The 17,863-nt window shown below is 37.0% G+C and overlaps 1 protein-coding gene across 1 annotated transcript in view; it reads left to right on the top strand.

Moving 5' to 3' along the window:
• The window catches only part of C2H8orf34 (chromosome 2 C8orf34 homolog), a 317,534-nt gene that overhangs the window by 202,195 nt on the left and 97,476 nt on the right, over positions 1–17,863 (top strand). The gene's annotated exons all lie outside the window — the stretch shown is intronic.

Below are 17,863 nucleotides of genomic sequence, written 5' to 3'. Positions count from 1 at the left end.
ATTATGTAAATAAAGTTTATTTCTCTAACATACTCATATAATATTGTACATCTTCCTAGAAATTTAGCAAAAAAAGAAACGGTATAATCTGCAAAAAAATTTTATGATACTCTACAGTTGAGAAAGGAATTGCCTGTTAGGTTTAAAATATTGAATGGAAGATACCTATAAACACAAATTCTCTATCCAGTTAAGTTACCACTCATATTTGAAAAAAGCTTTTCAGACAAACAAGTTAATGGTTCAGACAAACAAGTTAAAACTAAAATTTTCTTCCAGAAATGCTTCAGACATAGTATAGAGAGAACGAAAACATACTTAGAAGAAGGAAGATACCTTTAAACGATAAAATGCATGGAGGAGAGTAATGTTGGAGTCTCTTTGGACTGACTCAAGATTTACTTGCTTATAGTTTAAAACATATAGAACTCAATGCAAACAACGTGGTAACCTCAGAACTAAAATACTTGAAAGAAGCAATAAAGAAGTGGTAGATGGAATCCATCTACCCAGACTCTATACCCAGACTCTATAGAAAAAAATGGCATTTTGCTCTTTTATAACTATAGTTTCCTAATATCAATGGTGTGAACTCACCAATTTAAATGTACAGAATGACCAGATAGTTGAAATAAATATCAACATTTTATTCTCTACAATAGGCCTACTTGAACTCTAATGAGAAATATATGCTTGAGGTAGAAGGTTGGAAAATAGGCAGGCAAGTGGTGACTTATTAACAGGATGAGCGTCTGCAGAGAGAGTACAGCAAGTAAGGCACCTGATCATCACCAACCTCAGTTATATCCTTGGTACAACAAATAAACTTCTGAGTACTGCCAGGTGCAGTCACTGAGCACAAAGTTATGAGTAAGCCTTGTGGTCTATTACCAGTGTGTCCCAATGCCCACTTCCCCCTATTCTTCCCCCTCCAAAAAAGAAAGATAGTCAAAGTTATTTAAATATATAAAACTATATTTCTAAGTAAAAAGTCATAAAACACTGGGATGGATATTATAATAAATTAAGGGTCTAATATAGCCATAGGATATAAAACTTATTAACATATATACAACAAAAAGGTAACACTGTAGCACTGTCATCCTGTTGTACATCCATTTACTCAAGTGGACACCAGTAACGTCTCCATTGTGAGACTTGTTGTTACTGTTTTTGGTATATTGAATACACCACGGGTAGCTTGCCAGGCTCTGCCGTGTGGGCGGGATATTCTCGGTAGCTTGCTGGGTTCTCTGAGAGGGACAAACCTGGGTCAGCTTCGTGTAAGGCAAATGCCCTACTGACAACTACTATTAGGCCTTAGAGATTAGAGATATAGCAATAATGTTATAATACTGGGATATGTTTTGTTTTGTTTGTTTGCAAAGCAAACGCCCTACCCACTGTGCTATCACTCCAGCCCCCACCTATTTATTTTTAATACAACCCTATTATTAAATAAGTTATTTGCCATTTTTACCCCTTTAATAGACTGCCTTTTCCATTATTCTTATTGTTTCTTTGTTTAATTTTTCAGTTAAATGTAATCCAGCTTTAATGTTTTTTTATTATCATTATTTATAATAATGACAGTGAAAACTCTTTGGCAACACCACTGTCAAAAAACTTATGAATTTGTGCTAAGAATCATATGGTGGGGCCACAGTGCGGCTGACCTGGATTCAATCCCTGGCATCCCATATGGTCCCCCAAGCACCACCAGGAGTAATTCCTGAGTGCAAAGCCAGGAGTAACCCCTGAGCAATGCTGGGTGTGACCCAAAAAGAAAAAAAAAAAAGAATCATATGGTATGATGTCCTAGCAGTATTTAGGATATCAGGATAAAATGTAAGTGGTGGGGGTCTGTATGTGCTCAAAATGTAAGAAGGAGGGCTTTTTTTTTTTTCTAGTGACAACTCAGAAAAGTGATAACTTTTGAAAAATTATAGAGAAGAGTTAACTGGAAAGGAGAAGAAAACATTCATATCAGGGATATGAGAAATATCACAAATAATTCTGGTGTAGAAACTAGATCAGGATATAGGATAAGTTGACATATGAAATGGATGATCCACTTGGAAAGGCTGACAAGTAGGAGAGAAGGAACTAAGTAAATCAGAGTAAGTTTTCTTTGGCAAATGTACTAATTTGTATGAGCAAATATGGAATTTGAGAATATGATTGCAAGATACAGAAAACTAAATATGTAAAAAAGTGGATTGTAAGTTTAGGAGTAATTTTTAAGTTAAATTATAAAACTAACAGCAAATAATTTAATAATGAAGAACTATCTGAGCCAAACACTATAGAAGGAGATAGGGAATAAATTTCACTTAAGAACTCTATCTAAACAAGTGAACTAAATGTCACTAAGTTAAAGGAATAAGATCTCACCATTTTTATAGCCCCCAAATTATAAAAACACAAAGCAAAACTTGTTTTTAAATTTTTTGTCTGGTTATTGGGCCACACCCAAAGGTCACTGTCACTGTCATCCTGTTGCTCATTGATTTGCTCGAGTGGGCACCAGTAAGTCTCCACTGTGAGACTTGTAGTTACTGCTTTTTTTTTTTTAAATGTATTATAAAGTAATTTATTGTATTTTATTTTCCCCCAAACTCTTTTCTTTTTTAATTTTTTAAAATTTTATTAAATCACCATGCGATAGTTATAAGATTTCATGTTTGGGTTACAATCTCACAATGATCAAACACCCATCCCTCCACCAGTGCACATTCGCCACCACCAATATACCGGGTATACCCCCCCTTTACCACCTTCCCCCTGCCTCCATGGCAGACAATATTCCCCATACTCTCTCTCTACTTTTGGGCATTATAGCTTGCAACACAGACACTGAGAGGTCATCATGCTTGGTCCATTATCTACTTTCGGCCTGTATCTCCCATCTCAACTGGTTCCTCCAGCCATCATTTTCTTAGTGATCCCTTCTCTATTCCATCTGCCTTCTCCCCTCTGCTAAATCCATCTGGGACAGGACTTTTGTGCTTGGGGAGATTTTTTTATTACCATTTCAATTTCCTTGATGGTGATAGGTCTGTTCAGGTATTCCAGGTCTTCTTGGTTCAGCCTTGGGATGCTATAGGAGTCTAGGAATTTATCCATTTCCTCGAGGTTTTCATGTTTTGTGGCATAAAGATTCTCAAAGTAATTTCTGAGGATCCTTTGAATTTCTGTAATTTCTGTTGTAATGTCCCCCTTTTCATTTCTAATTTGGTTTATTAGGGTTTTCTCTCTCCCTATTTTTGTGAGTCTTGCTAGAGGTCTATTGATCTTGTTTATTTTCTCAAAGAACCAGCTCTTGATTTCATTGATCTTTCAGATTATTTTTTTGGTTTCCATATTATTAATTTCTGCTCTGAGTTTTATTATTTCCTTCCTCCTGTGTGGGTTTGGCTCCTTTTTTTGGTCATTCTCCAAGCTCTTAAGCTGTGAGTTTAGGTTACTTATGTGGGCTCGCTCCTCCTTCCTGAGGAATGCTTGTAGAGCTATGAACTTTCCTCTTAACACAGCTTTTGCTGTGTTCCATAGGTTTTGGTAACTCGTGTCCTTATTGTTGTTCGTTTCCAGGAATCTTTTGATATCCTCATTTATTTCCTTTCTAAGCCACTCATTGTCCACTAGTGAGCTGTTTAATTTCCAGGTGTTTGATTTCATTTTCTGTTTGTGTAGAAGTTATTGTTTTTGGCATATTGAATACACCACAGATAGCTTGGCAGGCTCTGCTGTGCAGATGAGATAGTCTCGGTAGCTTACCGGGCTCTCCGAGAGGGACAGAGGAATCCAACCCGGGTTGGCCACGTGCAAGGCAAATGCCCTACCTGCTGTGCTATCTCCCAAGCCCTGGCATTATCTTAGCCAGCAAAAAATCTTTGGCAGGCCAGAAAGGAGTGAAGTTACACTCTCTACTCTCTCCCACTTTGTGGCTCCCCTTTACACCTCATCTGATTAGGAATGTGGTCAAGACAAACACATTGACTTCTGCAGGCCCAGGACCTTTTAAATTTTTTGATTAAGAAATATTATGCTTAGTTCTATCATCATCATCATCATCATCATCATCATCATCATCATCATCCTGTTCATCATCAAATTTCTCGAGCGGTCTCAGTAACATGTCCATTTGTTCTAGCCTTGAGATTCTCTCTACTTGTCCTTCCCAACGATGCCGCATTGGAGGCTCTTTCAGGGTCAGGGTAATGACACCCAGCTTGTTACTGGTTTTGGCATATTAATACACGATGGGGAGTTTGTGAGGCTCTCCCATGTGGGCAGGAAAATCTCCGTAGCTTGCCAGGTTCTTCCAGAGGGAGAAGTAGGCTATAAGATATCGAGCAGCCCATTTGAGGTTGAGCACTTCTGGGAGCTTGCTTTTAAGTCTCTGGATGCTGGGATTACACGGGCGCTGGGGGAGTCCTTGGGTGTGACCACCTAGCTACTGGGAAATGGGAAATCTGGGTGGAGGAGGCCCAGTCCTGATCCGAGCAGGCTTGGAAGATCTCAGCCCTGAATTCCACACACCTGGTTTCCTCTGCTGGTGTTTCTGCTGGTACCACACATGTGAGGCTCGTCTGAACATGTGGAGATGGGCCTTGAGCATGGCAGAGTCTCTTGCCCGCGCACCTGGCTGTCTTCCCCGTGGTCCCTTGGAGGGGATAGGCTCCAGCTTCCCTCCCCACCCCGAGCAGAGCCATGCTTAGGTCTATGCTATGTGAAATATCATCAATCTATAGCAAATAAATAGAATCAGCACTGAGAAACTTAAACAGTCATAATTGAATGTAACTAACTGAGGTACTTGTTTCAGTGAGTTACAGTAGAGGTCACGAAACAACAATTCAGTAGACCAAATATTAAATGGCATATATTTGTATTCAGGATTTTCTGATTAGTACTTATGCAACTTTGGGCAAAAACTTGACTTACTTTAATCTCAACTTCTTTATCTGAAAAGATGTTCTTGTGAAGATTAAATGGAATGACAAACATAAATGGAACACATGAAAAAGAGTATAAGGAACTAGAGCTGGAGCAATAGTACAGAGGTTAAAGCACTGTTAAAAAGGGCCCCAGATTGGAGTGATTCCTAAATATAAAACCAGGAATAAGCCCTGAGCATCACTGGGGTGTGGACCAAAAACAAACAAACAAAAGAGAAATAACTAAGAAACCTCAGAGAAGCCATGTTTATAAGTCTGGTTACCAATGAAAACCACTAATAGTTTCCTAAAGAAGAGGATGGAGAAAAAAAATTATTGTAAACAAATTTGAATTTTTTTCAGAAACTCAGTTTGTATGCCTAGCATAAGAAATAAATTCTAGACTCAGGTAGTTAAAATTTAGCAAAGCAGTATTTATGTTCTCTGGCAAATCACTGAGTGCATTTCATCTAAGAGAATATCGTGCCAGAAGATGAATCATTCTAACATCTTTATGTCTTATTGGCTTTTCCAATTATGCAGACATTTGTATTCAGTGTTATCCTTTTTAAGAACTTTAAAAGCATTGTTAAAAAAATAAAAGACCTTAATCTTAGCTGTTATAATCTCTTCAAGGACTCTGCATACTTAACATTTTCTAAACTAATCTTTTTTGTTTTCAAAGCAGTAACTTGCTCATCAGAAAATTTTAATATTCTGCTCAAATACTTGTAATCAAGGGAATTTAATATCAAATCGTTAAAAAATCATTTCTTATCCAAGTTGAATTAATTGCGTAGACTTATGCTCAATACAACTTAAGCAAATCAAACTTTATGTCTCACCACAAATTTAAGCCTAGAAAATGTATCAATATGTGATGTGGAGCAATGCTAGAGTAAGAATTTAATTACTGAGACTTCATTGCCTATTAACTGTTCATCTTTCTCATAAGGGTTGGTTGGTTATCATGGATCATAGTCCATATTTAATAACAATGTCTGAGTCTATAGTACTGTATATTGGCAATATTCTTAGTTATCATCTATGGACAGATAGAACTGTGGTAAAATCTTACCTCTCTCTGGTACAAAGTAAAATTACTGGTAATCTTGAAGTTTTGTAATTCTTCTAGTGATCACATCTTAATTTTGATAATCCAAATATTGCAAGTGGTAAAAACAAAGGAAGGAATATAAACATTTCACAAAAGTGGCATAAAATACAATGCCTTACTTAGTATGGAGAAATCTTGCAGTATTTTTCTAACCTTTAACCACTAAAGAGAGATCTATTGGCTACCTGCAAAAGAATTCAACACCAAATAGATGATTCCAAGGAATATCTGAAAAGGAGAATGTAGTCCATACCTGTAGGGCAGACTTCAATTTTGGTGCCTTGAGTAAGAGTTCTCTGTTTAATAAAAGGGAAAGCTAAGAAAGGAACACAAGTTTTGGCAGTTTTTCAAAAGGGTGTTTGGCTTTTCTACAAATCCATTTTTCATCCGTTAGAAATCAATGCTTTGAAAAGACCCTCACAGCTGCTGCTGCACCAGCTGGCTGCTGACCCAGCAATTTCCTAAGGTAGGCCAAGTGCAGCATCTGCAGCTCAACTGGAGTCTGACTCTAACGTTTCTAACCTTAGTATGATAGAATCATACATGTTTGGGAATAAAAAGTTGTATTGAGCTTAAAGTCAGTTACTGGCAATTCAGAGGAAGAAAAACATCAACATCCTCCAGCAGGACCCTCTCTGTGTTTGGTATTCCTGTCTACTAGCACTGCTACCATCTAAGAGTGTATCAGGAGGTCTCTTACCTTTCATACCTGTAAAGAGGATCCACTGCAGAGAGTTGCTCCTCTATGAGAAAGTAACAGAATCGCCTAAGAACTTTGTAGAAACACATATTAGCTCAGCAGGTGGAGAACAGCAATCTGTGTTTTAAGAAGAGTTTTTTGATTTGATGGCCACACAGTGCCTCTATTGCAAACCACAACGCCAAAAAGGAGAGAGAGAGAACAAAAGGGAATGCCCTGCCACAGAGGTGGGGTGGGATGCAGGGGTGGGAGGAATACTGGGATCATCGGTGGTGGAGAATGGACACTGGTGGAAGGGTGGGAACTCGAGCATTGTATGACTGAAACACAAGCACGAAAAGTTGTAAGTCTGTAAAAAAATTAAAGATAAATTAAAAATAAAATAATTTTAAAAAATTCAAAAGAAGCCTTTTTTGAGATTCTAATGCATGTCAAAATGTGAGAACCTCTCGTGTACTGAGAAAATAATGCCCTTACTTGTCTGCTTCTGTTGAAATCGATTTTTAAATGGGAGCCTCTCTAGAATGGTAGACTGAGAGTATACCCATATTTTGCCAGATCATTTTATTAAGCATGGCATATGGTTCAAAGTGTCATGAATGACTTTGTAAAAGAATTCTGAGGAATTCAATGGCCAGAACTGCTTATATGTCATACATAGAAAGTTTAGTAACTTTCTCCTGAAGTTTTTTAGTTCAAGAGGTCATGACAATTTGAACTTAATCATTTTCCATAAATGCCTTAGATATCAGGGCATTTGGAAAGTTCTTGGTATTGTCCTCTATGTGCATAAAAATCTGGTGAGCGAAGCCAGTGTTGCATAATCTAGTCAAATCTACTTGTAAACATCTGATAGCTGTCCCAATGTTTATGCTAAGAATCCAGTTGGCTGATTGCAAGATAAGTGCCCTAACCATCGTATTATTATTACCCAGCCCCATAAATAATAAATAATGTTGTGAATTCTCTTTTGGCAAAGAGATCATGGGACAATTGTTTACTAGAGGACATGGTAGCTGGGAGTATGTCTTGGGCACAGAAAATGTTGCCCAAGATTGTGAAAACCCCTCCCTTGCGGAGCTGTGTAAACTCCTTCACTCGGGATTTACACATTAAAGGATATTGGTGGGCTCCCCGGGAGGCTCTTGCCACCAGCATTTGGTGCTCTGGAGCCGCTTGCCCACCCGGGATGGCCATTGCCTTGGACGGACGAAGGAAGAACAAGGGCCTAGCTGGTTGCTGATTAGTTGTCGTTTATTCAGTCTGTCCCAGCTCTGTCCAACCCTCTCTCTAACTCACTCTACAACTCTCTCCGTGTCCCCTCCCCAGCCTCCTCAGCCACTCTTACTCTCAGCTCTAAGCCTTTTCTCTAACTCGCAACCTTCGCCTCTAATTCTGTGTCTTTTTTTCTCTCCGTCTGTCTCTCTTTCTCAATCTTCCTCAAACTCTCTGTCTCACTCAATCTACTCCTTCTTCTGTCTCTCTGTGTCTATCTCCCCATCTTCTGTCCTCTTCTGTCACTGTGTCCCCCCTGTCTCCCCACAGTCACTCTTTTTCTTCTCTCTCCACATCCCCCCTGCCATGCCTCCCCACGGGAAGTGCAATCAAAATGTTTCTCCCCGTCTTCCTGATCACCTGAAGCCCATGAGGGCAAAACAGCCCTTAAGGTGTGTTTCTCCTCTCCTTAGACTTGCAACTTGATTAACATCATAAATTGTACTTCCTAATATTTACCATTACATATGAACAGAGTAATAGATACTTTTAGGCTTATAGGGTGACGCTCCTGGGGACATCTCTCACCACAGACTCAGACTACAGTGCTCAGATTGGATCAATCATTCCTAACCCCAACAGGGTCTAAATCTAGTTTTTACTTTTTGGATCATGACAGAATTTGTCCATGACCAAGCTCTTAACTTATTATTAAGCCTTAGGGCACTTTGGTCAGGCCCGTTTTGATGCCAGGGTGGCTCATAGCTCACCGCTTGCCCTAGTCCATCCAGTCCCTCGTGGGGACCCTGCTTTTGGGGATCTAGGAAAAAGGGCAACTGAGGATTAAGTTGAGAGGCAGATGTCCAGGAGGTAATATTATCTAGAGTCAATCAACTCCCAAGCCACAGAGTTGTCTTTTTAACTGTCTTCTTGCATCCTTACAAAAAGCATTTGCTCTATAATAACTAACCATGCAGAGGACAGTAAGGAAAAGAGAAAGATAAAATTTACAAGTCAGAGTCTGATCAAGAGACATAGGTAATTGACAGGTTGAGGGAGCAATCAACAAACACAAGCTCAAGTAGCCAGGGAAGAAGGGCAAACCAATGTTATCCTACACAGAAGTCTGATAATGATGTCACAGGTTAGAGTTAAAATAAGCAGGTAATCTAGTGAAGGGTCACTCTAAAATGACCAAGAAAAAGAACGGAACTGAAGTCAGTGGATATGGAAAAGAGAGCAAGGGGGAATAATTATTGGAGGACTGCACTTTGGGGAAAGGAAGCTCACTTAGTACAGTGGTGACTTTTATCTGCAGCACTGTATCATTGTCATCCCATTGCTCATCTATTTGCTCGAGCGGGCACCAGTAATGTCTCCATTGTGAAACTTGTTGTTCCTGTTTTTGGCATATCGAATACACCACGGGGAGCTTGCCAGGCTCTGCCATTGGGGCCAGATACTCTTGGTAGCTTGCTGGGCTCTCCAAGAGGGGTGGAGGAATTGAACCCGTGTTGTCTGCGTGCAAGGCAAATGCCCTACTGCTGTTCTATAAAGTAGCAAAAATACTAATTAGTGAATTTGGGTAATGACATTTCAATTAGAGAAATTTCTGAGAGTCCAACTGTATTAATACATGAGGCTCCACTAGTGTATGATATCAGAACTGCTCACTGACGTCAGGAAACTTGCAAAGCAATTTGGAGAGCTCAAACAAATGCCTGCAGGTTTCATTGCAAACTGCATGGAGTGCTCAATGCAGAGGTTAGCCTTCAAAGGTTCTCAATAGAGCTTTGATGCTGATGACAATTATTGGCTTTTCAAAGACTTCAAAATTGAATAAGTGACAATAAGTTGTTAGACTTTCCCTTAAAAAGTACTCTGGAGAAAGATTGGGATCCTAAAATGGAAAATTAATATTTAGAAAAAGAGTTAAAAATAACTTGATGTCTGATGTTATGAAAGGGGCTTTGTAAATTAAAAGCAGACTTTAAAGGAGAAAGATAAGTTAATTTTCTAACGCTTTGAAGAAAATGGTTCAAAATTTCTTAGAAACCAAACTGTTTATTGTGGTTTCCCTGATCTAACTGACATTTATTATGATATGCTATTTATTTTCCAATGAAATGAAATATCATATTCTTCAAAATAGCTGGACTGAAGAGTAGTATATCAAATTCTGAAGTTCTTTGTAGAGATTTTAGAACCCAGACAGTACAAGTCTCACCACAACTCCAAATTGTCTGCTCAGACCTCCACACACCTACTCAGCCGCCTCTCCACACCTCTACCCACGTGTCTAAAACACATACTAAACTCACCATGTCCCTAACTAAATTCCACCTAATCTCCATCAAATTTGCTTTCCCCACAATTTTTGTAAACTCAGCAATGGCAACAGGATAATTTCAGTTTCCCAGGAAAGAAAAATGGCAACACTGTTTATTTCTCTCTCCCACAATTCCAAATCTAATTTTCAGATGTATGGCTGGCTCCAGCTATAGGATTTATACATAACCAGTCTATTTCCGTTTCCACAATCAGGGCCCTATGTCAACATTTGTGGACTAAAATCTTTAAGAGTTGTTCTGCTTTTAAGGCTACAGTCTAATTTCTCCAGAACAGGTAGAGAAATACAGACTTGTCACGATTCTACTTGAGCTCCTCCACTGGCCTCTCATCTTTCACCAAGAAAGAATTTCAGATTCAGTTTTTCTACTTGACACTCTACATTGTCCACTAAATGTAGCCCCAACTACCTCTTCTCTTCTTGGTTATTCTGAAATCTTCCAAAGCTGCCTCCTAGATTTTTCATCAGTGCAAAACTGATTAACATATTTTAAGCACAACTTTTGTCACAACTTTAGATACATTATCAAAAATTTCACAGCTTCCTCCTACAAAATTATTGTTATTTTGTCACAAGGTCCCACCTGAATCCATTTTTCAATATAGATAGCAGTTATTCTCTATAGTCTCAGTTCACTGAAGGTAAAATTTTTGTTATACTTGAATTTTCTCTCTCTCTTTTCTGTCTGTAATTGTGTATTACCTTTCCCGAAGGAAGCTTCTTTTTCCAAAGTAAATAAATACAGCCTAGGATGTCACAGCTCTCTTCCTGAAAGGCCCTTTCCTCTCTTTCCTTACCTAATCCAATATTAACATTTTAAAAGTTCAATTTAAGTATCAGGGATGCCATTAACATTTCTCAATTAATTTGGCTTTAATTTATCATCTCCTTTGAACTGACTAGTTAGAATGTTAAATTGTCATTTCATTTCATGCATAGTATAGTATATGTAACTTAAAAAAATGTCTCTATACTTCAGATAAATGCTAGTGTCTCTTGGAAACTTTTTAGTGAAGGCTAAAATATATAATACAGCACGGTAATATAATATAAGATTCTGCTTATGAATCAGAATGGTTCTTTTGTCAATGTGAAAATGTAAGAACTTACATATTTGGAAAATTTTTTATTATATCACAGCATTCAATTTTACTGGTATTTTGAAATTTAAATAAAGTAGGGGAATATCTCTTTCTGGGGTGTTTAAGAAAATTTGGCTTAAGTACAGAAAAGAAGTGGCATTTAGTCATCTCTATTTTCCCATCTGCTTACATACTTAAAATTTCCTCCTTAAAAAGGACGTGGCTATTGGCAGTGTGTTTTTACTGACCATTTTTGTATGGGTACTCTGCTATACTTGACTACTTGCTTCTGTTTTTGGATATATTTTATATATGTATATATGTACTGTCACTGTCACTGTCCTCCCGTTGCTCATCGATTTGAGTGGGCACCAGTAACGTCTCTCATTTGTGAGATTTATTTGTTACTGATTTTGGCACATCCAATATGCCACGGGTAGCTTGCCAGGCTCTGCCGTTCGGGCTCAATACTCTCGGTAGCTTGCCAGGCTCTCCGAGTGGGATGGAGGAATCAAACTCGAGTCGGCTGGGTGAAAGGCGAATGTCCTACCACTATGCTATTGCATATTATTGTTTCACTCTCTGATACCTATATATGTGTGTGTGTGTGTGTGTATGAATCACACATACACACATATACATATGTGTATATATATACACACACACACACACACACATATGTATATATATATATATATATATAAAGTAGTATCAAGAAGTGAAAACAGAAAACTCTTTATGAATGCAAGCCACATACGCCACACACTCTACCACTGAGTTACATCCCTGGCCCCCATTATTTAATTTTCTTATTGCAGACTGAGATACTGTGAGATATTGGATCAAGGCTCTGAAACATTACTCACACAAAAACGTATGAATTACTTCCATAACTATCAGTCTCTTTTCTCTTTACTGGGTTGTGTTCCTTAAGATATTTTGGAAGTTTCTAGGAATTTTCAACAATACTAACTCAACAAATATCTTTTAATTACATATATGGGCAATAAAATTTGTCGGCTTGAAAACTGGTGATGCATTTTATTAATATTTGATATTTTATCCTCTATTTAAAAACTTAATTTTCTCCAATTATTTAAAAACTTTAGTGCATTTACTGTCATTATAGCCCCACTTGTAAACCACTACAGATATTTTGCCTCCCTTTAATTGTAATGTTGCTACCCATATTCCTTTATGTCAGTCAACTTTATTTAGATATAATCTTCAGCACTTTGCTTATGTTGATGTCTCTTATGTAGCATTTCCTGATTTGGCATAACTAATGAGATTTATTGAGAATTTGCACTAATGAGAATCAACAGCAGTGTAAGTTACATTCAAAAGTTGAGGAATGTCAATGTCAAAGGCTACCCTTGACCTAGAGTCTGTAACTAAATGCTTTACACTTTCATCCTTTAGTCAATACATTTCTTAAGGATCTTCAGAAATTCTTGTGGTTTGAGCAGCAACACCTCTATGGGCCTCAGTAATGTCATTGTTTTGTTTTTCTTTTTTTTTTTGTTTTATTCTTCTGTCCCTTATTCCTATATCCAGATCACGTGAACATGTGCACATAAGCCTTTGTCTCATATTCTGCACAGGGAAAACTAGGCTAGAATCTGTTTAACCCTAAATTATGCAGTGTTATTATTAACACTTTTAAAAGAATGCAATTATAGTGCCCTATATAACTGCATTATATAGAAAATTTTTCATACATAGACAGGGTTCTATTTTCTTTCCTTATTTCCAAAGTGAATTAACTATTGAAAAATGTCCTAACAAATCTTTTTTAGAGTTTGCTCATCTAAACTAGCTTCTAATGATAAGAAGCATATTTTAAAAGATTCTTGTCTTTAATACACCTAGAAGATATTGATGAACAAAAATTTAAGCAATCAAAATATGGTAAAGTCAGAACTCAGAAAGATTTACATATGTGGCAAGACTTCTAAAAGAAAAGCTTGAAATGGAATGAATCTAAAATTACAAACTAGGAATATACCAAACAGTAAAAGGGGGAAAATAAATTCTGCCAGAGATAATTATAGAATAACATTGAGGCTTAATAACAAAGTAGCTACAAAAAGTAAAAGCTGTTTGGAGTTTATGAAGCATAAAAATCTTAGTGTAATATCCAAGAAGCAGATTTGCAAAGACAGGTAAGAGTTGTGCAATAGAGACTCAAATGACTTGGGAAGGAAATCATAATTCATCTTTCAGGTGATGGGAAGCCAATAAAAATGATAGTTCTTAAACTTTTTTGAGTCAAGGATTGTTTTGAAACTCTGGTTGAAGTTACTGTGTTTTTTTCCAAAAACCAGCATATCCACCAAAATTTTTCACTTCATTTTTGTGAATAATTAGCATTTTCATAAAATCTGTTCATGAATCTACTGAAATACTGATGGTATAGCTTCTTTAACTAAAATATTTAAAACTTAAGAGTTATATGATTGGACTTGTTTTGAATTGGTTGTCATAAGGAAATGAATTTTTTAATTGCAGGTTTTTAAGTATAGCTGTGAGAAAACTACATAATCATTTTTAAGTGTATAGTAAGGAAGCTTTATAAATCAGAAAAAAAAGGTCAGCAGCAAAACTATAGAAGTTTAAAGAAGAAGTGATAGCTGTAGGAATTCTCTTTAGGGACTATAATTAGCAAGACTGGGATTGACTAGGCATGTGCAATGAAAGACAGGGTGATGATAAACATGACTTTGCTTTTGGATATATTGCCTTTGCAATGCTTACGGTGCATATAAATAAAACATCATGCAAGAATTTCTTCGGACTAGTCCTGAGTTGAGAACTCAAAGATCTGAAAAACTGCAATCTATATATTTAAAAATGAACATGTATTAAATGATTCAGAGAGTTGGTATAGAGTAGGAAAAGAAAGTCTGTGTATAGAGTTGAGAGAGAAAATAATATTTAAAAAAAATTACAAAGAGCTTTAAGGAAACTAAGAAGACAGCAATAGAAATAATTAGGGATCCAGGAAGGAGAGACATTACTGAAGAGATAAAATAACCTACTGAAGTATAAGCAGGTATTCATACAAAGTGTGGCTAAAAGTCAAATAAAAACACTGTCGGATAAGTTTCCAACGTATATGGCAATTAGAGAGTGAGACAGTCTTGTGGAAGCTATCATTTCTGAACAGTACACACACAAAGCAATTTAAGAAAGATTTAGAGGTAAATGAAAACTGAAAGAAAAGGCTTTTGAATGAACACTATTTAGGAAGTGTAGGTTAAATAAGAATGAGTGCTAAAAAGCAAAAGTAAGTTGGACAGTGACGAAGGGAGGACCTGGGTACAAGTCCCAGCTGAATGAAAGGAAATCAGTTGTGATGGGTAAGAAAGGAATGAGGAGTGGCTGGACATCAAAGCAGAAAGAAGGAAAATAAGACATGTATACTTGATTGAAGAAAAAATATGAAAGAGAGAAGATTTCAGGAAGAGTCTTAAGAGGTTGTTCTCAGAGAAGAGAACATTACTTACTGATTTCTGACATAAGATACTTCTGAGTTATTTGTAGTTGGGAAGGGCAGATGAAGCAGAAGGCAAGATCTCCAGATTTGAGGAAACTGAGGAATTTTCTACCCCGACAATACTTTCTTGCCTTTGCTCAGGTAAAGCTTGAGGCGACCTTTTCCTTGACAAAACCAGGCCAACGGTTAAGCAGCAAAGCATTCTTCATGCTCCTGCTCTCTGTCGGAAATACTCTCTATCTGCTCATGTGTCTGATTCCCCTCTATCACATGCATGCAGACACGTGCACATGCATGATCAGCAGCTTTGCCTGTACATCCTGTCCACGCACCAGCACGGGGAAGCTCCACAGAAAATGTGTGCTTTCTTGGCGGGGCCTGGGAGGTGAAAGCAGCATCCACGGTGAAGGCTACTGGTCACTATCCACCTCTCTCAGCTGGAGAAACTGACTCTCATGGTGAATTAGAAACTCTCAGCTACCCTCTGCTCATAGGAGCATTTTTATAAATTTCTGGAGTGGAGCAATGGCACAGCGGGTAGGGTGTTTGCCTTGTATATGGCTGACCTGGGTTCCATTCCTCCGGCCCTCTCAGAGAGCCTGGCAAGCTACCGAGAGTTTCCTGCCCACATGACAGAGCCTGGCAAGCTACCGAGAGTATCCTGCCCACATGACAGAGCCTGGCAAGCTACCGTAAGGTGTTCGATATGACAAACACAGTAACAAGTCTCACAATGGAGATGTTACTGGTGCCTGCGGGAGCAAATCGATGAGCAATGGGATGACAGTGATACAGTGGTACAGTGAGGAATTTTGAGATGCACACAAACACAACGATATCATTCAGATAATAGTGACCTTTCAATTGCAGAAAACTTTGAGTAGAATCCAATCCTTTACAGCCACAAGGAAAAAATTGTTAATATATAGAATTGTGTTATCTGAGGTTGAGGTTTAGGTAGTCTTATTAAAAAGGAAGTACTATGTATAACTTGTAGTTGAAACAAAAGGAAGAAATAGTCTTAGACTCGAAAAGGGGAAGTAAATTCTGTTTAGGATCCGAAAATATGGAAAATGTTTAATATGGAAGTGGGGCTTAAAAAGCAGAGAAAGGAGTTTGGGGAAATGTGCAAAATGCTTCTAATAATACAAAAAAAAAGAGATTTAAAATGGTATTCCCAGCCTTTTCCACACAGCCCTTGTTTGCATAGTGCCTACTAACCTCTTACAGAAGTGTTGCTGTGTGGTGCGCAGCTTGGAAAACATTGGCAGAGCACTCAAGGATAGCAAAAAGTAGAACTTTTAGCAGTCGAGTTGATGCCAAGTCATGGTAGATTCAACTCCTAAGGTATCTGGAGGGCAGTGTTTTGGCAAAGGTGAACCAGCTTCAAGGCCACCCAATTTGTTGGATTAAACTATGGCCAATTTGGTTAAATTGAAAACTCTGAAATCAGGGGCAGTAATAATTCTTTTTCATATTTACATATATTTATATTAAGCACATTGATATATGCTAAACAAATAATTTTATATTGAAACTTGACATGAGCAAAAAGAATAAAAAAGAAATTGATGGTTTTTATTTCTTGATTCTTTTTGCCTTATCTTCCATTTAGGTTTTTAACCTGATGTTAAATATTCTAATATAGTTAAAGTTTATTGCCAATTTTAAATAAATGTTACCTATAATATAATTTAATATCTCATATACTATGTTCATATTTAGTAATTTTAATAAAATAGTCCCAGATCAAATGGGCTAAAAAAGAGTATCTGATATTGCTAGTTATTAGTTATCCTAATTATTTAAAATAGATAAAATAAGATATAGGCAAATGGATTAGAGAATCATCTAACAGAATCATTCATTTTAAAGTAGTATTTTTATGGGTGTTGGAACATTATATAATTGATGTATATAATTATACACAATAATTATATACTTTTTATAATTATAAGTATATAATTATATACTTATAAATTGAATCATAAGGAACTTTGTAACTGTGTATTGCATGGTGATTCAATTAAAATTAAAAAAGTATTGTTATTTTATAGTAAAATTTTAAACTGTGTTCATTGTATAAAAATTATACGTGCTTGGCCAATCTTTCTATCAAGAAATTACCTTTGAGAATTTCTGAGTTAACTTACTTGACATAACAAATATAATCATGATCACGATCACGAAATCCCATTAATCATCGATTTCTCGAGGGGGTTCAGTAACCTCTCATTTGTCCTTTCCCTGAGATCTTAGAAGTCTCTCTCGACTCAGCCCTCCCAATGATGTCGCACTGGGGGCTCTTTCAGGGTCAGGGGAATGAGAATCAGCTTGTTACTGGATTTAGCATATGAATACACCATGGGAAGCTTGCAAGGCTATCCCATGTGGAACAAATATAATGTGCAAAGAATATAATATGCAAGTACAAATAGACAATATATAGAAAGCATAATTTAATATAATATGCAAGTACAAATAGACGATATATAGACAAGCATAATTTAATATAAACATACTTTTCAATATTTAAAATGTGAAAAAGGTAAAAAGAGATATATGCATAGATGCAAATCATTACATTATTCTACTGAGGTGCAAAAAAGCAATAATAAAACAACAGTTGAAAAAGTCTAACTTTTGAGCCTGGAATAACTTATATTTATATTTTTTAGGTTTTTATTTATCAATGCCATATGTTATATGTTTATTAATAGGCAGGTCTCTTAGAAGACTATTAGCTTATTAAAGATTCAAATAAACTCACTAATCTCTGGATTGCCCCCAACATTAGCACAGCTTGCAGTATTGTTTTTGGGATGGAATTCCATCCTTTCTTAGTGAGCTCTAATCTTCTGATAGAGTGGTTTCACAGTATAATATAAACGCAGACTGTTCAAATGGATATAACTCCTCTACTGTATTTACTGTTGAGATGAGGATAGAAGTACTCAGGA

The sequence above is a fragment of the Sorex araneus genome, chromosome 2, assembly GCF_027595985.1.
Source record: "Sorex araneus isolate mSorAra2 chromosome 2, mSorAra2.pri, whole genome shotgun sequence".
Taxonomy (NCBI): domain Eukaryota; kingdom Metazoa; phylum Chordata; class Mammalia; order Eulipotyphla; family Soricidae; genus Sorex; species Sorex araneus.
Note: the sequence above shows the minus strand (reverse complement) of the source record. Positions and strands in the feature narration are given on the sequence as shown.